Source organism: Mobula birostris, chromosome 8, assembly GCF_030028105.1.
Source record: "Mobula birostris isolate sMobBir1 chromosome 8, sMobBir1.hap1, whole genome shotgun sequence".
In the NCBI taxonomy this organism is placed as follows: domain Eukaryota; kingdom Metazoa; phylum Chordata; class Chondrichthyes; order Myliobatiformes; family Myliobatidae; genus Mobula; species Mobula birostris.
This window is the reverse complement of record NC_092377.1, coordinates 96462770-96483902: the sequence shown is the minus strand read 5'-3', so window position 1 is coordinate 96483902 and position 21133 is coordinate 96462770.

Below are 21133 nucleotides of genomic sequence, written 5' to 3'. Positions count from 1 at the left end.
ACCGTAGTGAAGGATTGTCCTCCATTTGGGATTTGTGTGAGTGACGGTGAAGGACTGTCCTCCGTTTGGGATTTGTGTGAGTGACGGTGAAGGATTGTCCTCCGTTTGGGATTTGTGTGAGTGACGGTGAAGGACTGTCCTCCGTTTGGGATTTGTGTGAGTGACGGTGAAGGACTGTCCTCCGTTTGGGATTTGTGTGAGTGACGGTGAAGGACTGTCCTCCGTTTGGGATTTGTGTGAGTGACGGTGAAGGATTGTCCTCCGTTTGGGATTTGTGTGAGTGACGGTGAAGGATTGTCCTCCGTTTGGGATTTGTGTGAGTGACGGTGAAGGACTGTCCTCTGTTTGGGATTTGTGTGAGTGACGGTGAAGGACTGTCCTCCGTTTGGGATTTGTGTGAGTGATGTGAAGGATTGTCCTCCGTTTGGGATTTGTGTGAGTGACGGTGAAGGAAACCGACAAGAAGCTACTGACAGGATGAAGGAGGCTCCATCGGCAGAGATGGAGGACCCTTGTTGCTGCCCTAAACGCCAACCGCATGGTGAGCTGTAAATAATAGACAGAATGCTGAAAGCACCCAGTCCATCAGGCAGCTTCCATAAAGAGGAATAAACAGTCGATGTTTTGGGCTGAGATCCTTCATCGGGAGTGGAAAGGATGGGGGCAGAACCCAGAAAACAAAGGTGCGGGAGGGGGAGGTGATAGGTGAGACCAGATGAGGAGCAGGGTGGTTGGTGGAGGAGATGGGGGGGATGAAGTAAGAAGCTGAGAGGTGATAGGTGGAAGAGGTAAGGGGCTGAGGAAGAAGGATTCTGATAGGAGAGGACTGTGGATCCAATGGGAGAAGGGGAAGGAGGGGGTGAATCAGAGGTTGGTGATGAGTATGTGAGGAGAGGTGAAGGATTAGAGGGGAACCAGAATGAGGAATGGAATAAAGAGAGAAGGGGATGGGATGGTAATTACTGGGTTGGAGAAATTGATGTTCATGCATCAGGTTGGAGGCTACCCAGACAAAATACAAGGTGCTGCTCCTCCAAGCTGAGTTTAGCCTCGTTGTGGCAGTGAAGGAAGCCATTCATTGACATGTCGGAATGGGAATGGGAAGCTGAATTGAAATGGTTAGTCACTGATAGATCTTTTGAAGTGGTCAGATCAAAGTCTCTCAACGAAGGGGTCCCCAAATCCTCATCAGGTCTCACCGTTTTAAAGGAAGCTGCGCCAGGATCACCAGGTACATTAGATGATCCTGATGCATTCGCAGGTGAAGTTTTACCTCAGCTGGTAGGGTGTTAGGGGCCCGGAAAGATGCTGAGGAAGGAGTCCATTTCAATTCTGATGTATTGGTTTGGAGGAGCAGCACCTCATAATCCATCTGGGTAGTTTCCGACCTGACGGCGTGATCATTAATTTCTCTAACTTTCAGTAACTATCCCTGCTCTCCTCCATTCCCTCCTTATCCATTCCCCATTCTGGCTCCCACTCACCCCTTCTCTTCTCCTCAGCTGCCCATCACCTCCGGATTCTCATCCTTCCCTTTCATCCATGATCTACTGCCCCCTCCTGTCAGATTCCTCCTTCTTCAGTCCTTTGCCTCTTCCACTATCACCTCCCAGCTCACTTCATCACCCCCCCACCCACTCATCCTCCCCCTCACCTGGCCTCACCTATCACCTCCCAGCTCACTTCATCCTCCCCCATCCCACCCACTCATCCTCCCCCTCACCCCCTCACCTATCACCTCCCAGCTCACTTCATCCTCCCCCCCTCCACCCACTCATCCTCCCCCTCACCCTCTCACCTATCACCTCCCACCTCACTTCATCCTCCCCTCACCCCACCCACTCATCCTCCCCCTCACCTGGCCTCACCTATCACCTCCCAGCTCACTTCATCCTCCCCCTCACCCCACCCACTCATCCTCCCCCTCACCTGGCCTCACCTATCACCTCCCAGCTCACTTCATCACCCCCCTCCACCCACTCATCCTCCCCCTCACCTGACCTCACCTATCACCTCCCAGTTCATTTCATCACCCCCTCCACCCACTCATCCTCTCCCTCGCCTGGCCTCACCTACCAGCTCACTTCATCACCCTCCCTCCACCCACTCATCCTCCCCCTCACCTGGCCTCACCTATCACCTACCAGCTCACTTCATCACCCCCCTCCCTCCACCCACTCATCCTCCCCCTCACCTGGCCTCACCTATCACCTACCAGCTCACTTCATCACCCCCCTCCCTCCACCCACTCATCCTCCCCCTCACCTGACCTCACCTATCACCTCCAAGCTCACTTCATCCTCCCCCACACCCCACCCACTCATCCTCCCCCTCACCTGGCCTCACCTATCACCTCCCAGCTCACTTCATCCTCCCCCTCCCTCCACCCACTCATCCTCCCCCTCACCTGACCTCAACTATCACCTCCCAGCTCACTTCATCCTCCCCCTCCACCCACTCATCCTCCCCCTCACCTGACCTCACCTATCACCTCCCAGCTCACTTCATCTTCCCCCACACCCACCCACTCATCCTCCCCCTCACCTGACCTCACCTATCACCTCCCAGTTCACTTCATCACCCCCCCTCCACCCACTCATCCTCCCCCTCACCTGGCCTCACCTATCACCTCCCAGCTCACTTCATCACCCCCCCTCCACCCACTCATCCTCCCCCTCACCCCTCACCTATCACCTCCCAGCTCACTTCATCCTCCCCCTCACCTGGCCTCACCTATCACCTCCCAGCTCACTTCATCACCCCCCTCCACCCACTCATCCTCCCCTTCACCTGACCTCACCTATCACCTCCCAGTTCACTTCATCACCCCCCTCCACCCACTCATCCTCCCCTCACCTGGCCTCACCTATCACCTCCCAGCTCACTTCATCCTCCCCCTCACCCCACCCACTCCTCCTCCCCCTCACCTGACCTCACCTATCACCTGCCAGCTCACTTCATCACCCCCCCTCCACCCACTCATCCTTCCCCTCACCTGGCCTCACCTATCACCTCCCAGTTCACTTCATCTTCCCCCGCCACCCACTCATCCTCCCCCTCACCTGGCCTCACCTATCACCTCCCAGTTCACTTCATCCTCCCCCTCACCCCACCCACTCATCCTCCCCCTCACCTGACCTCACCTATCACCTCCCAGTTCACTTCATCACCCCCCCTCCACCCACTCCATCCTCCCCTCACCTGGCCTCACCTATCACCTCCCAGCTCACTTCATCCTCCCCCTCACCCCACCCACTCCTCCTCCCCCTCACCTGACCTCACCTATCACCTGCCAGCTCACTTCATCACCCCCCCTCCACCCACTCATCCTCCCCCTCACCTGGCCTCACCTATCACCTCCCAGCTCACTTCATCACCCCCCCTCCACCCACTCATCCTTCCCCTCACCTATCACCTCCCAGTTCACTTCATCTTCCCCCGCCACCCACTCATCCTCCCCCTCACCTGGCCTCACCTATCACCTCCCAGCTCACTTCATCCTCCCCCTCACCCCACCCACTCATCCTCCCCCTCACCTGGCCTCACCTATCACCTCCCAGCTTCAGCTCTTTCCCCTCCCCCCACCTTCGTTTTCTGGCTCCTGCCCCTTTCCTTTCCAGTCCTGATGAAGGGTCTCAGCCTGGAACATCAGCCATTTATTCCCCTCCACAGATGCTGTCTGACTCGCCGCGGACTCACTGTAATATTGGTCCTGATACCTCGCTGAAGTTTTGGAGTGAGATCCGAACAGAGGGGCAGGGTGGGTCACCATAAGTGGTCTGATTACCCTGTCACACACAACAGCACCTTGTTTACCCATGCAGCTGAAATAGCGAATGGGTTACAAGTGAAACTCTACAGGAACAAAGCAATGCACAGATTGGCTGTCTGGTACACGCTCGGTTAGTTTGTAAATTTCATTGGGCTTTAATTATGTTTCAGATCTCACTGGCAACGCCACCCCTTATTCACAGGTCTAGTGGCCCTTCAGAGAACAGTGGTGTTCCGCCTGCTTCAGTCCTGTAGTAACTGATCACGCGGCTCTGATGGTGAATTTTAAACTTTCCAACCAGCAAATGGTCAAACTTGCAAAAGCCAGGATGGTATGGAATTGCCCACAAGCAACTTGAAGACCTTGCCCCTGTGTTTTACTCCTCTCTGAACAAAATATATCTTCTAACAGTTTTCAAACTCTACCCCACCTTACCAGCTCCTGGCCTCTAGGTGTGCCCCTCTCTGCCCCGCCTCTGCTCTGCCCTTCCACGGCGGAGGTTTGGCAGGAGGGTCCCTCCGCTACTGGACAGGCCAGGTTGCGGTGAGGGGGTCCCTCGATCATTGCCGTATTATACTACCCCGGAGTGGCAATAGTTCTAGTGATGCGTAGGAATGTAATTGAACACTACTGAAAGCGTTGACTATGAATGTAAGGATGAACAGGCTTTGCACGTTTTATTCTTATAAATATTTTATTTATCCTGAGCAAAGTTTGTTTTAAGGACATCAAACACTACAGCTCCTTTGGCCCAGGATACTGTGCCAACCTTCTAACCTACTCCAGGATCAATCAAGCCCTTCCCACCTTCACGCCGTCCATTTTTCAATCATTCACGTTTCTGCCTCTAGCACTGCCCCCGGCAGTGCAATCCACTCTCTGTGTAAAAAAATACCTCTGCCATGCCCCCCGCCCATACTTTCCTCCAATCACCTTTAATGATGCCTTTCGTAACTGGGACCTCACATCGTCATATACGTTTTAATGCATTAAAAAGACTCACTCTCACCTGTGACTTCCGCAGGCTCGAGTCTGACTGGCGGTTTGAGGAGTGAGGTGGAATTTTATTGCAGTGTTAAGGGGCACCCCCCACACACACACACACACACACACCCCATAGCCATTGTTACCGAGGTTGGGATGAAGGAAAATATACTGGCAAGCAAGTTGCTGGATCCAGAGTCCATTAGGTCTCATATTTAATCTGGCCTAATTTAGAGATATCTGAGTCAACAGTTCAATGTAAAATCTGCTTTGAAATATAGCTAGGGAAACATTAAAAAGTGCAGTTCAAAATATAATTTAGTAGCGAATACGAAATGACAGGAACTTGGTGAAAGCTCATTCCTGTCATGCATTCCAATAGCCAGCATTAAGCAAATTAATTTTATAATCAAGAGTGACATTGTTAAGATCAGCACTTGAGTGTGGTGCTACTGAGAGGAGATCAGATAAGAAAGAGAAATCAATATTTTAATTTTTAAACATTGATTGGCCTGTGTCAGTTACTATAAACCATAGACTTGTCTTCAGCTCCAGCACAGCTATTTAGGAGGTGCATTTAAGCCACTTGTCCCAATGTCCTTGGCAGTAAATGGCTCTTATGCTGATTAAATGCTGAAGCTGCAAGTTGAGGCATTTAATCAAAGTGTCGGAAGTGTTTATTGCCAAGGACATTTTGGACTAATGCTGTTATCATTATTAATCCATACACCAGAAAGCAGAAAAGGAAAGAAAAGGCAAGGCAAGAAGATTATTAACGTTACATTCTGTTGCAGCATAGGAGGGTAGATATTGGCACTGCAGCCTTTTTCTAACGGTGAGTGGATCATCATAGGTGCCTGAAAGTAATTTGCAGCAAATTAAATCACATAGATTTATTTGTAAATGTCATCATGCACAGTTTAATTTTGAAGAAGAAATAAAATTATTTTGTGCCTGCACAAGCATGAAATGAGCAGAACTTGGCCTGGTAAATGTCTCCTCATGGCTTACTAACATGAAGCCAAACTGAAGAAACTAACGGGTACAGACTAGATGGGCCGAATGGGGTGCTGTAGCATCCTATGATTCTATGAACTCAACAGCATCAAAGGAGGGGAATGAACAGTGGACCTTTCAGACTGAGACCCTTCATCCATGGAGGGAGAAGCAGTCTATTTATTAAACTTGGGGTTATACAGCATCTCATCAAGAGCTGAAATGAATCACGTCCAGTGAAATACCTTGAAATCCAGGTCACTGATTGTAAAAAGGAATGAAGAATGCCTTCTATTGCTCTTAAATGTTTCAAAGCAGTTCAGAGACAATTGGTAATTTCTGAAGTGTAATCGTTGTGGTAATAAAGGAGAGAACCTGGTCATTTTAAACCGTTTGCAGAGAAGGTCCCCACAAACAATTTTAAGAGCAATATGTCCCTAAAAGGATATCAACTTGTAAACACTGCTTGCCATGAAAAATGTGCAAGTTAGCTAGCAAGTTTGAGGAATTAAGAATTACACCATGATTTAAGTATCTTCAGATCTTGGCCATTATTTATTGTGGATCCAACACAGAACAGGCCCTTCCTGCTCAATTAGCTGCAACACCTGGCAGGCCCCTATTAACCCTTGCCTAATCACAGGACAAGTTACAATGACCAATTAACCTGCTAAGCGGTATGTCTTTGGACTGTGGGAGGAAACCGGAGCACCCAGAGGAAACCCCACATGTTCAGAGAGAGGGCATACAAATTCCTTACAGAGGATGCTGGAATTGAACTGCTGGGCTAAATGGCTCCCACGCCATTATTACATTTTCCCTGGGGCCTCGCTGGTGTTCTTTTCCGACCAGCTGGATTTCAATGTTTATTAGCTGTCAAACTCTTTACAGGAATTTACCCACATATTTAGCAATGTGTGTATCAGAAGGAGGAGGAGAAGATGGTAGCGCGACGACAGCGTGCGTGGCCTCTCCTGTGATGAATATCTGTTATCTGTCAAGTAGGGGACTGTGCACAATTCTGATTTGATGGAGACAGATGTGAGAGTACGGAGGAACATCTGGAAAACTTCTGAAATGCCTGCTTCGCTGCCGCTGCTACTGTGTGGTAACCGGAATCTCCGGAGCAGAAGGCCCTGAATCCTCCACTTTGCTTGTTTCAGCGGCTGGGGCGAGGTCGAAGGCGCTCGGCCGAGGATGGCGCTCGGGAGGTTGTATCGGAGGGGCTGGTCGGAGGCTCGAAGTTTTCGGATGGAAGGACTCAGTGTCGGCTGTGGTCGGCTGCTTCCAAGTCATCGGCAAGCTGACGGTGCCTGGAGGTTTATGGCAGGGAGTTTCTCCCTTTTGACGCCTGCTATCGGGGACTCGGGAGTCAATCGGGACTTGAGACTTTTTTTTACTGTGCCCATGGTCCGTTCTTTATCAAATTACGTATTGCTTTGCACTGCTGTAACTATATGTTATAATTATGTGGTTCTGTCAGTGTTAGTCTTTGGTTTGTCCTGTTTTTCTGTGATATCACTCTGGAGGAACATTGTATCATTTTCTAAATGACAATAAACGAGGGCTGAGTGTTCTCATAATCTAATCTAACTTGTTTGACCAACATGTTAAGCATAAACATAAGGTTGTTATAGTAGGTGATTTTAACTTTCCACATATTGACTGGGACTCCCATACTGTAAAATGACTGGATGAGATAGAGTTTGTCAAATGTATTCAGGAAAGTTTCCTCAATCACTACATAGAAGTCCTAACGAGACAGTGTGCGATACTTGATCTGCTGTTAGGGAATGAGACAGGGCAGGTGACAGAGGTTTGTGTCGGGGAACACTTTGTATCTAGTGATCATAATGGCATTCATTTCAAGGTAATGATGGGAAAGGACCGGTCTGGTCCTCAGGTTGAGATTCTAAACTGGAGAAAGGCCAATTTCAATGGTATCAGAAAGGATCTGGCAAGGGTGGATTGGGACTGGCTGTTTTCTGGCAAAGGTGTACTTGGTAAGTGGGAGGCCTTCAAAAGTGAAATTTTGAGAGTACAAGGCTTGTATGTGCCTGTCAGAATAAAAGGAAAGGATAACGGATGTAGGGAGTCTTGGTTTTCAGGGGATATTGAGGCCCTTGTTAAGAAAAACAGGAGGTGCATAGCAGGTATGGGCTGGTAGGAACAAATGAGGTACTTATCAAGTATAAGAATTGCAAGAGAACACTGAAGAAAGAAGTCAGGAGGGCTAAAGGAAGGCTTGAGATTGCTCTAGCAAGGTGAGGGAGAATCCTAAGAGCTAATACAGATATGTTAAGATCAAAAGGTTTGCAGGGACAACACTGGTCCTCTGGAAGATCAGAGTGGTAATCCATGTGTGGAGCCACAAGAGATGGGGGAGATCTTAAATGGATTTTTTGCATCGGTATTTACTCAGGAGACGGACACAGAGTCTATAGAAGTGAGGCAAAGCAGCAGTGGGGTCAGGGACTCCATACAGATTACAGAGGAGGAGGTGTTTGCTGTCTTGAAACAAATTAGAGTGGATAATTCCCCAGGGCCTGACAAGATGTTCCCTCAGACCCTGTGGGAGGCAAGTGCAGAAATTGCAGGGTTCCTAGCAGATTTTTAAATCATCCTTAGCAACAGATGAGGTACCATTGGATTGGAGGATAGCTAATGTTGTTCCATTTTTTAAGGAAGGCTCTAGGAATAAATCAGGAAATTATAGGCCAGTGAGCCTGACATCAGTAGTGGGAAGAGTATTGGAAGGTATTCTGAGGGACCAGATATATACGTATTTGGATAGGCATGGACTGATTAGGGATAGTCAGCATGACTTTGTGCGTGGTAGGTTGGGTCTAACCAATCTTATGGAGTTTTTCGAGGGAGTTACCAGGAAAGCTGATGAAGGCAAGTTCATGTTGTCTACGTGAACTCCAGCACGGCGTTCGACAAGGTCCCGCATGGGAGGTTTATTAAGAAAGTTCAGTTGTTTGACATTCAGGCTGAAGTAGTAAACTGGGTTAGCTACTGCCTTTGCAGGAGAAGTCGGAGAGTGGTAGTAGAGGGTTGCCTCTCTGACTGGAGGCCTGTGACTAGTGGAGTGACACAGGGATCGGTGCTGGGTCCATTGTTGTTTGTCATCTATATCAACGCTCTGGATAATAACGTGGTGAACTGGATCAGCAAATTTGTGGATAACACCAAGATTGGGGGTGTAGTGGACAGTGAGGAAGGTTATGAAAGCTTGCAACGGGATCTGCATCAGCTGAAAAATGGTAGACAGAACTTAATGCAGACAAATGTGAGGTATTGCACATTGTGAGGACCATCCAGGGTAGGCCTTACCCAGTGAACGGTAGGGCACTGAGGAGTGCTGTGGAACAGAAGGACCTGGGAATACAGATCCATAATTCATTGAAAGGGGCATCACAGTTTCGTAAAGAAAGCTTTTGGCACATTGGCCTTCATAAATCAAAGGATCGAAACATGTGTTGTGATGTTACGTTGAAGTTGTGTAAGCATTGGTGAGGCCTAATTTGCGATATTGTTTGCTGTTTTGGTCACCTACCTACAGGAACGATGTAAATAGGATTGAAAGAGTGCAGAGAAAATTTACAACTATGTTGCCAGGACTGGAGGACTTGAGTTACAGGGAAAAATTGAGTAGATTAGGACCTTATTCCCTAGAATGTAGAAGATTGAAGAGATATTTGATAGAGGTATACAAAATTATGAGGGATATTGACAGGGTAAATGCAAGCAGGCTTCTTCCATTGAGGTTGGATGAGACTACAACTAGAGGTCAGGGGCTAAGGTTGAAAGGTGAAAAGTTTAAAGGGGACTTGAAGGGAAACTTCTTCACTCAGAAGGTAGTGAGAGCATGGAATAAACTGCCAGCGCAAGGCAAGTGGTGGATACAATTTTGATTTCAAAGTTTAAGAGAAGTTTGGATAGGTACATGGATGGGAGGGATATGAAGGGCTATGAACCGGGTGAAGGTCGATGAGACTAGGCAGTTTCAATGGTTCAGCACATACTAGATGGGCTGAAGGGCCTGTTTTTGTGCTGTTGCTTTCTATGACTCTATGAATGCAATGTCAATCGTCTGCCCAGAAAGAAAGCAAGTTAAAACAGAATTAAATCTAAAATAATCAGCAAATTGGACTGCATCTGTGAGAAAAGAAACTGTATTTATGTTTCAAGTTGCAGATTCCTTTAGAGATCTTTCAGTAGAGACTTACCCGGAGGTTAGAGAATATGTCTTATGCGTATTGGTTGAGTGAGCTTGGGATTTTCTCCTTGGAGTGAAGGAGAATGAAAGGAGACTTGATGGAGGTGCACAAGATGATAAGAAGTGTAAGTAGAGTGGGCAGCCAGAGACTTAATCCTAGAGTGGAAATGGCTAACATGAGGGGGTATAATTTTAAGGTGTTTGGAGGAAAGTGTAAGGGGGATGTCAGAAGTAAGTTCTTCACACAGGGAGTGGTGGGTGTGTGGATGGTGGTAGAGACAGATGCATTAGAGACGTTTAACAAACTCTTAGAAAGGCACATGGATGATAGAAAAATGGAGGCACATTCAATGTGTTGTGCATTCAGAAATGCCCTTCAGCACACACATGGCTATTTTGAGTTACTGTCACCTTCCTGTCAGCTTGAAACAGTCTAGCCATTTTTCTCTGGTCTCTCTCATTAACAAGTCAACAGAACTGTTTCTCACTGGATGTGCTTGCTTTCCGCACCATTCTCTGTAAACTTTAGTGTCCATTGGGTGTGAAAATCCCAGGAGATCAGCAGCTTCTCAGATGCTCACCAACAATTTGGCACCAAAGATTATACCACAGTCAGAGTCACTTAAATCGCATTTCTTCCCCATTCTGATGTTCAGTCTGAAAAATACTGAACCTTTTGACCATGTTGGCATGCATTTATGCATTGAGCTGCTGCCACATGATTGGCTGATTAGATATTTGCATTAACGAGCAGGTCTACATGTTGCAACCATTTAGGATACTCTCCACTGTGTATCTATAGAAGCTTGTCAAAGTTTTGGGTGACATACCAAATCTGTGCAAACTCCAAAGGAAGTATAGGTGCATTCTTTGTAATGGCACTAGATATTGTATGTACTGTAGCTAGACCAGGACATGCATATCCATCTGCCTTCTCTTCGGTGCCTCCACAACCATGCAAGCTTACACACCAGGGACTTGGTGACACTGCAGGACCAGCATATCAACGTAGGCAGCTGCTGCCAGTAGTCTCTCAACACTACTCAACATGGCTGAATTGGTGCGTAGACATGTCAAATCCTGCAATTGTGGATCTTCATCTTCACCCTCAGTTTCTCTCCAGGATCTTGGTGAGTACTGTTCTTGGATCACTGCAGTCTTCCTGAAGGTCGATCTGGCGCTCCGGGATATAAGAAACCCATGGCAGCAAAAGTGATATATTTCCGAAGCAAGGCAGTGTACACCTTGCAGGTTTTATTTTATTGTTATTTGGAGATTCAGCATGGTAACAGGGCCCCCACCACCCAATTATACCCATGTGACCAATTAACCTACTAACCGGGACATTGTTGGGATGTGGGGTAGAATGTAGAGAGGGGCTGGAATTGAACCCAGGACACTAGCACTGTGAAGGTGCTATGCTAATCGCTATGCTTCTGTGCTGCCCCTTGCTTTCTTCTGGCCCCCTGCAGAAGCTCTTAGCCATGGACCAGAGCAGCTCAGAACTCTACGGACGACTTCCTCGCTTGGGCAAGTCAGGTCTCTGTAACGGTTAAAAGTTTACTAGTGAACCATTCTTGTGACTTTGACCCTCTGCTTGGGCAAACTATCCTACATCATTTCTTCTTCCCAATCAGCATTCAGGGCTTATAGCTGTAAGTGACATTACAAATCCCAAAGGATATTCCACTGTAATAGGACCACATCCATTCTGTTTTTAAAGTTATTTAGAGATATACAGTAACAGGCCCTTCCGGCCTAACGGCCAAATAACACCCGTGACCAATTAATCTGTACATCTTTGGAATGTGGGAGGAAACCCATGCAGTCATGGGAAAATGTACAAAACTCCTTACAGACAGTGGCAGGAATTGAACCCAGTCACTAATGCAGTAAAGCGTTATGCTAACCGTTACGTTACTGAGCCACCCTGGGATAGTGTGTAGGGTGATGTAATGGGTGACAGATGACACATATCATTCGTAATAGAAACTGTACAACATTATTCACAAACACTGTCTTTGAGTAGATGTGTTCACTTTAAGACCCGGTGTCTGACGTAATGACGTCAGTGTAAGGCGACTGCTTTTGGTTTGTTGGTAATGGAAGTAAAGGGCCGCGGCTTTTGTTAAAGTATGTTCGCGGAAAATACCAAATTTTACAGTGTCGCAGCATTGCTAAGAAGTTCCACTGCAGCCAGAGTGATGAGTCTATTGGAAGACCAGCCTGCATGTGATAGATGCGTCCCTCTGAAAACTCACCTATTACAGACTTTTGGGCTGTCTGAGTCTGAACGTGCAAACCAGTTGCTGTCCTTGCTGGGCCTGGGTGATGCTAAGCCTTTAGAGCTAATGCTACCTCGTCTGGGCAATCACCATCTTTGCTTTGTTTTTAAAGAATTCTTTATGCAGCAAATGCTTGATCAAGTTAGCATAGCCCTCACTAATACAGCTGTGAAGGACTTTACTGAGCTTTCTAAGATGGCCGATTGCCTGGCTGAGTGTAGACTGAGGTTCATTCTTTCTCCTCCTTTCCCTGTCTCAATTAGCCCAGTCAGCAGAGCCTCCAGCAGACTCACACCCACAGCTCCGAACCAGACCAATGCCGGGTCTATGTTTTCACCACAAATGCCAGGAAACGCCAATCGCCATGCAGTTTGGACAGTGCCAGCAAATTGGTACATTGAAGGTCTGTGAATGCCATGGGTTCCAGCTGCCAGGTTCATGGAGATTCATCACAGACACCCGTTCAGTGTGAAGCTTCTGGTGTGAGGTGGGCACTCAGGTCAGTAATTATAAGACAGAGAGTGAAGCCAACAGCAGCAGGATCTGAACCAATGCGACACCACTCGCAATGTTCTGCTTCAGTGGAAAACGCTGCACATCAGACTTGGTCTGGGCTAACGTTGCTAGATCTCTGCTCGGCGCAGGTTTCCTGCGTGCCAAAGGACTGCCAGCTTGTGGATGCAAAAGACTTTGGGTCGTTACACTGTACACCCAGTAAGTTCCCCACAATGACGCTGTCTAGCACAAGCACCACCACAAGTGAATTCACTCGCCTGCTGGGCGGATTCCCGAACCTCTCTAAACCCACACTTTCCACGACAGTCACAAGGCCTGGGGTCGAGCACAACATTTCCACAAGCAGCTTGCCCGTCCACGTCCATGCGCATAAACTGGACTCAGAAAGGTTGGCCAGCATGAAGGCTGAGTTTGCCAACATGAAAATGCTTGGCAGGTCAAATAGCCCTTGAGCTTCACCCCTCCACATGGTCCTTAAGCCTGATAGTGGTTGCTGTCCATGCAGCAATTACCACTGCCTCTGTCACCCCTGATTGTTACCCCGTCCTATGTATTCAAGACTTTTCAGCATGTTTCACCAGTTTTTCTAAAGTGGATTTAGTCAGGGGCTACCATCAGATGGCTGTGTGCACTGGGGACATTCCCCAGACTGCTGACATAATAACCCTGTTTGGCCTATTTGAGTTTCTGTGTGTGCTGTTTGGGCTGAAAAATGCAACACAGACTTTCCAGCGACTAATAGACTCTGTGTTAAAAAACTTTAATTACCCCTTTGTTTACTTGGATAACATGCTTTTCGCCAGCACAACTAAAACCCAACACTTATCACATCTCTGTGCATTTTTCAAGTGCTTAAGCCAATGTGGGCTAAGTGTTAACCCACTAAACGCCAGTTCAGGTTGTCTGCTATTGGCTTCCTCGGCCACTGCATCTCCGCAGAAGGTGCGACACCCCGCCGTCAAAAGTCGCCACTGTAATGGACTTTCCACTGCCCCGCACTACCAAAGCACTGCAAGAGTTTTTAGGTTAGTGAATTTCTATCACCATTTCATTCCATGAGCTACTGAACTTATGCTCCTCCTGTATAGTGCCCTTAAAGGCAATAACCCTAATCATGTGCCTCAGTTGTCAGTGGACATGACCAAAGCACCTGATGACACCAAACAAGCTCTTTCAAACACGACCCTGGTCACGCATCCACTCCCTAACACACCTATAGTCATCACTATTGAGGCCTCAGACTATACAGTGGGTACTGTGCACAGACAGTTGGTTGGAGGCACGTAGCAGCCGCTCGCCTCCTCCAGCCAGCAGCTCCACCCCTTCAAGTGGAATACAGCACGTCTGACCTTGAGCTTCTCAGTCTCCATCTGGTCGTCCACCATTCTTGATTTCTGCTAGAGGTCGGCATTTCACAGAGTTCATTGACCACAAACCTCTCATGCACATAATGGCCAAAGTGTCAGACCTTTGGTCTGGACAACTGCAATGTCATCTGGCTTGCATTTCGGAATTCACGGCTGACATAGAGCACATCAAGGGGAAAAGTAACGCTCTGGCGTTTGCCTCTGACGACCCACCATTGACTATGCCGGCATGGCAGCCGACGAAGCCACTGACCCAGCTTACTGGACAGCAGACACGGGCCTGTGGTTGACTGATGTCAACTTCAGGGACACAGGAGTTTCCCTCCTGTGCAGTCTCTCATCCGGTCACCTTCACCCCATAGTGCCTGCAAACTGGAGGTGTTCTGTTTTTAAATCCATTCACGGCCTCACACATCCAGGCAAGAAGGCTTCACAGAAAATGGTTGCTTTAAAGTTTGTGTGGCACAGTCTTAGGAGGGAAGCACAACACTGGAGTGTTGTGTGTCAGCGGGCGAAAATTAACCGTCACATTCGGGCACCATCAGCACCTTTCGAGGTTGCTGAGCAATGGATTTATTACGTCAATGGGTACCTGGTTGGTCCTCTTTACCCCACCCCCCACTCCCGCAATTGCAAGCATCTCCTTACCATGGTGGCCGGAGGTTGTCCCACTGGCGTCGACGATGGTGGTGGATGTGGCTTGGGCGTTCATTAACACCTGGCTCATTCAGTCCAGCACTCCACCTGATGTTTCTTCTCCCCACAGTCCCCAATTCATGCCAGACCTCAGTATTAAATTGCATAACACCGCGGCGTATCGCCCACAGTCCAGTGGCCTGTGTGAACAGTTTCAGCACCTGAGGGCCCTCCCTGATGGGCAAGCGTTGGCATGATCATCTCCCTTGGATCTTGCTGGGGCTCAGAACGTCTCCAAAAGAGAACCTGCAGTCCTCCGCAGCTGAGCTGATGGACGGGCAATTCTGTCCTTCTCAGTAAATTCAGTCCTTCTACATCTATTCCTGCCTCCCATCGTGGTGGACGGCACCCTTGGGGTCCAGTCGACCTACGTTTCAGCTAATTGTTTTTATCCGCCATCATGCACATCTACCCCACCCCCAAGCCTCCTAACGATGGTCCGTTCCACGTTTTGGAATGGGACAAAAAGACTTCTATTGTAGATAGGAAGGGTAAACCTGAGTGTATTTCTGTAGATCACCTTAAACCAGCCCCCCGAGGCCAGGGTGGTTCCACTACCCCCTGCATTACGACAAGACCATGTGCATGTCAGCACAGCCCAGGGTGAGACAGGGGCTCCTGCTGTTTCTCCACAGAGGACCCAAGTCAGGCGACTTGTACGAGTTCCAGGCAGACTCACGATGCAGGTTTTGGTGAATTCTGGGTGTGTCTGTGCAGGCTAATGTCATGGGAGATGTATGACATCTATTGTTCATAATACAAACTGTTCTACATCATTCACAAACCCCCCACTGAGTTGTTGTGTTCACTTTAAGAGATGGTTTCTGACATAATGACATCAGTGGTAAGGCGACTGCTTCAGGTCTGTTCGTGATAGAGGTAAGGAGCTGTGGCTTTTGTTAAGCACATAAATGACTCTCACACGTTTTATTGGCTAAATCCTACAGGTCTCTGCTGTAGTGCAGTCACAGGGCATGTCCATGTCTTCGCTACACCAGGAGTTCCTACAATGATGACTATGTGCTTTTCCTGGAAGTAAGAAAGGAACCCCTCATCCACAAACCAAGTTCCTGCTTCATATTGCCTACTTCTGTTTCATCTGTGTGCATTTCCCAGTTACTCCGAACCACATTCCCATCACCTCCAGGTTATTAGACCCTAATGGTGAAGTAAACAACGGATCAGGTAGACCAGGGTCTACCCTTCTTCATGGATTCTGATCAGCTGTCAGCTAGGAGCATAGTTCTGCGCACTTCCAGCCGAGTGGAGTATGTTAGCAAATAAACTGCAGGATCCAGGAGCTCCATTTGTTCTAGTGGAATGGAGGGTCTTCATCAGCTCTCCCAGAGCTAATAGACGGACCAGACTCTCTAACCATCTGAAGCACAGGAAGTTCCAGAAGGTTGCGTTAACAGTGGCCTGCTAGTCATAGAGTTCAGCATAGTGGAAGCTGCAGGTGTCCCTCAGCGTGAACATGTTACTAAACCAACCTCATCCTCGTCCCCTCAGTGAACCTTTTCTGGGAGGAGGCTGAGCACTCCTTATCCCAATCCAAGGAGCAGACTCGGCATTGAAGATGAAATTGGACGACTCTAAGGCAAGAAGCAGTGAGTCTTTCGGGCTCTTATATTTTGGAATCACCCCCCCCCCCAGCATGGATTGCAGAAGGGGTAGTTTCTGCATGCACTTCTCCTAACCCTCTCATCTTCTGAGCACCCTTGAGAATGAAGAACCTCATGATACTAAGTTTGATTACTTCCCAATGGTACATTGGGGATTGGAATGGCCCTGTACTCTTCCCTTTAAGTTTATCAATTCTTCCTGGGTTAATGGCTTCATATTCAATTCCTCAACGCTCTCCTAGCCTTCTGGTCTTCTTGTAGCTAACAGAGATGAATGCGGCATGATGCGAGTGTATCTGAGCACAAGGACAGGAGGTTTATCCACGGCTAGTCTAACCCTGTGGTTTTGCAGTACAGAACATCATACAAATCCTTCAGACCATAAGACATGAGAGCAGAATTAGGCAATTCTACCCATTGAGCCTGCTCTGCCATTCCAATGAAGTGGATTTACTATCCCTCTCAGCCCCATTCCCCTACCTTCTCCCCATAACCTTTGACATTCTTACTAATCAAGAACCTATTGATCTCCACTTTGAATGTACCTAATGATTTGGCCTCCACAGCCACCTGTGGTAATGAAAATCACAGATTCACCACCTTCGGCTAAAGAAATTTCTGCTCATCTCTGTTCTAAAGGGAAAGGGACATTCTTTTATACTGAGGCTGTGTCCTCTGGTCTTACACTCCCCAACTATAGGAAACATTTTCTACATATCCCCTTTATCTAGGCCTTTCATTATTCAATAGATTTTAATAAGTACCCCCCCACACACTATTCTTCTAAACTCCAGCAAGTACAGGCCCAGAGCTATCAAATACTCCTCGTACATTAACCCTTTCAATCCCTGGATCATTCTTATGAACCTCCTCTGGACCCTCTCCAATGCTAGGACATTCGTTCTGAGATAAGGGGACCAAATCTGCCTATAGTACTCCAAAGCCTCATCGTTATATACTTGTCCTCTCAAAATGAAATCTAACATTGCTTTTTGCCTTCCTTACCACCAACTCAGCCTGAAAGTTAGTTGGCTAAGCCCATCATGCCTACTGGGGTGTAGAGAGCTCTATCCTGGTCTAGTCTCTCGTCCCCAGATGTTGCCCATATACTTCCTCTCTCAGTAATGAGGCCTTTGGAGTTTCTTTGGTGTCGGTGTAGCTTTGGGTTTTTATGGGATGGGTTGCTAGCCCCATGTCCAAACCTCCTCCATTTGCAGCTGGGTTTGGGACCGTCCATTTGGAGTTAACCTACAAGGGAACCTTTAAGGGAATCCTGCTCTAGGACTCCCAAGACCCTTTGCACCTCTTTCTGAATTTTCTTCCCATTGAGAAGATAGCTTACACCTTTATTCCTTCTACCGACGTGTATATTACAGCAGACGAACCAAGACACCAGGAACAACAGCACCAATCCCAGAAATCTGCAAAGCCACACGTGTATTGCTCCTGGAGATGGGAGTGTCTTGTACTTTATGTCATGGCTGTAGTTCCCGGTGCCAGAGTATGCTACTCTCTGCATCCAGCTCCCCAGCATTGGGGTGTCTGTCGCACACTTAAGAGATTCCAGCTCCCCATGGTTGGTGCGTATAGTACACTAAATTAATTCAAGTTTCCCAGACCTGGTGTATGTATGACAATGAATTGGTTCTGGTTTTCTGGAGTTGGTGCATATAGGACATTGAAATGATTCCATTTTCCAAGAGTTGGTGTGTATCGTACATTGACTTGATTTTGGATCCCAGAGCTGCTGTAGAGTAAATTGAATTGATTCCAGTTTTCTGAAGCTCAGTGACACTTCATCAGATTCACCTGCAAACCCGTTCGTTAATGCAAATATCTAATCAGCCAATCGTGTGGCAACAACTCGGTGCATAAAAGCATGCCGACATGGTCAAGAGGTTCAGTCGCTGGTCAGAACAAACATCAGAAGGAGGAAGAAATGTGATCTAACTGACTTTAACTGTGGAATAAACACAAGAGATTCTGCAGATGCTGGAAATCCAGAGCAACACACACTTCAGGGACTCGGCCCAAAAAGTCAACTGTTAATTCATTTCCATGGATGCTGCCAGACTTGCTGAATTTCTCCAGCATTTTGGGTGCGTTGACTATGGAACGATTGTTAGGGACAGACGAGGTGGTTTGAATATCTCAGAAAATGCTGATGCCCTGGGATTTTCACATACAACAGTTTCTAGACTTTACAAAGAACAATGCAAAAGACAAAAAAAAAAATCTAATGAGTGACACTTCTGTAGGCAAACACACCTTGCTAATGAGAGAGGTTGGAGGACAATGGCCAGGCTGCTTCGAGCTGACAGGAAGACAACAGTGGTGTGCAGAAGAGCATCTCTGAACACACATGTCAAACATTGCATGGATGGGCTACAGCAGCAGAAGACCATGAACATACACCCAGTCGCCACTTTATAAGGTACCTGTACAGAAAGCACCTAATAAAGTGGCCACTGAGTCTAGTATTGTGAATTGATTCTGTTTTCCTGGAGTTAGTGTGTGTGTAGGACATTGAATTGGTTCCAGTTTCCTAGAGGCAGTGTACATTGGTGTTGCTGATCCTGGCAGCTGAGTTTCTGGTTTAACTCTTATTGGCTAGGCTGCAAGGCAGTACGACCTTTTCTTTCTGCTGGGTGATTGCCTTCTCAAGTTCAATATATCCTAGGTGTCCCTAATGTACTACACACCATCCATCCATGTCTGTCACAAAGCACAATGCCAGGAGACAAGGATGGCTCCACCCTTGTCTGCCCTCAGCTTCACTTTGGCTGCTCCAGACACCATGGATTTCCTTTTCTGTTGCACAGCTGCAGGTGTGGAATTTGTAGCAAGGATCAGAGCGCAGACACTGTGTACAGCCTTTTCTGAGTGTGGAAGTTCAGTAAGGCAGGTGTCAAGATGATAAACTGACAGAGACAGTGGGCAGGCATAGTGCAGTCAACCAGGCTGAACAAAGCCAAATTCTCCTTTGTACGGCCTTTCTGTTCAAGCCTGGGAATCGTGCTCTCCAAATATACCAAGATAAAGATACAAGTGAAGGACTTTAGGACAACACTTACTATTAGGTAGTTAGTTTACTATTTCTCCAGTATTACAGGTCTTTAACACATATGGTTAACTGGTTATTAACACCTGAAATATGTACTATGATTGGTACTTAAATATACAAAATGACTGAATTCAGAAGTGTACAAAGTTTCTATTGGATCAATATTTGTTTACAACTAGTGGATTTCTGTATAAAAATGGCATTTCTTTGTTCAGACTTCAGAACAGTGTGGTGATAGGCTGTTCTCCTTGTGCACCAGTAAATAAAGTGTGATTGAGGAACAAGTGCAAGATTTCAGAGTCCAGTTCGTAGCAACGACAGAGGTTTATCAGGATGCTGTGTGGATTAGACGGCGTGTGCTGTAAGGAGAGGTTAGACAAATTTTCTCTTGAGAATTGGAGGCTAAGAGGAGACCTGATGTAAGTTTATAAGATTATCAGAGGCATAGGCAGGATAGACTGTTAGAATCTTTATTTTTCTAGGGCAGAAATGTCAAATACTAGAGGGCGTGCATTTAAAGTCAGGTAGGGAGAGTTCAAAGGTGATGTAAGGGACATATGTTCTTTTACGCACATAGGGGTAGGTGTCTGGAAGTAGGATGCTGGGGAAAGTGCTGGATACTGCACGAGCATTTAAGAGGCTGAATATGCTGGTAATGAATGGATATGGACATGTGCAGGCAGAAGAGAATTAGTTTAACTCAGCACCACACTGAGCCGAAGGGCCAGTTCCTGTGCTGCACAGTGCTCTCTCTGTGTTCCATGCTGATGTTAAGAACATGAATATATCCACAGGAGGCACATATGGATTGACATGTGCACCATAGCTAACAAAGCAAGTTAAGGACTGCATAAAAGCCAGGGAAAGGGCATATAAGGAAGCAAAAGTGAGTGGGAATTTGGATGATTGGGAATTTTTAAAAATCCAACAAAAGACAACTTAAAAAGCTATAAGAAGGGAAAAGATGAAATATGAGGGCAGACTAGCCAATAATATAAAGCAGGATACCAAAAGTTTTTTTAGTTATATATAGAGTAAAAGGGAGGTGATAGTTGATATTTGACTACTGCAAAATGATGCTGGTGAGGTAGTAATGGGAGACAAAGAAATGGCAGATACACTTAATGTGTACCTTGAATCTGCCTTCACTGTGGAAATATTGAAAGGATAGGGTGGATGTGGACAGAATGTTTGCTATGGTGGGGGTATCCAGAATTAGAGGGCACAGCCTCAAAATTGAGGTGTGACCCTTTAGAACAGAGGTAAGGAGGATTTTTTTTAGCCAGAGAGTAGTGAATCTGTGGCATGTTCTGCCACAGACTGCGGTGGAGGCCAAGTCCATGTGTATATTTAAGGCGGAAGTTGATTGTTTCCTGATCAGTCAGGGTATCAAAGGATATGGCGAGAAGGCAGGTGTATGGGGTTGATTGGGATCTGGGATCAGCCATGATGGAATGGCGGAGCAGACTCGATGGGCTGAATAGCCTTAATCTGCTCCTATGTCTTATGGTCTTAAAGAACAAAGAGGTACTTTACATTGAAGAGTGACAAGGTTTCCTCCCTTCCCTCCTCCACAAAATCCCTGAGCATCCTCATGGGTAACGTAGGA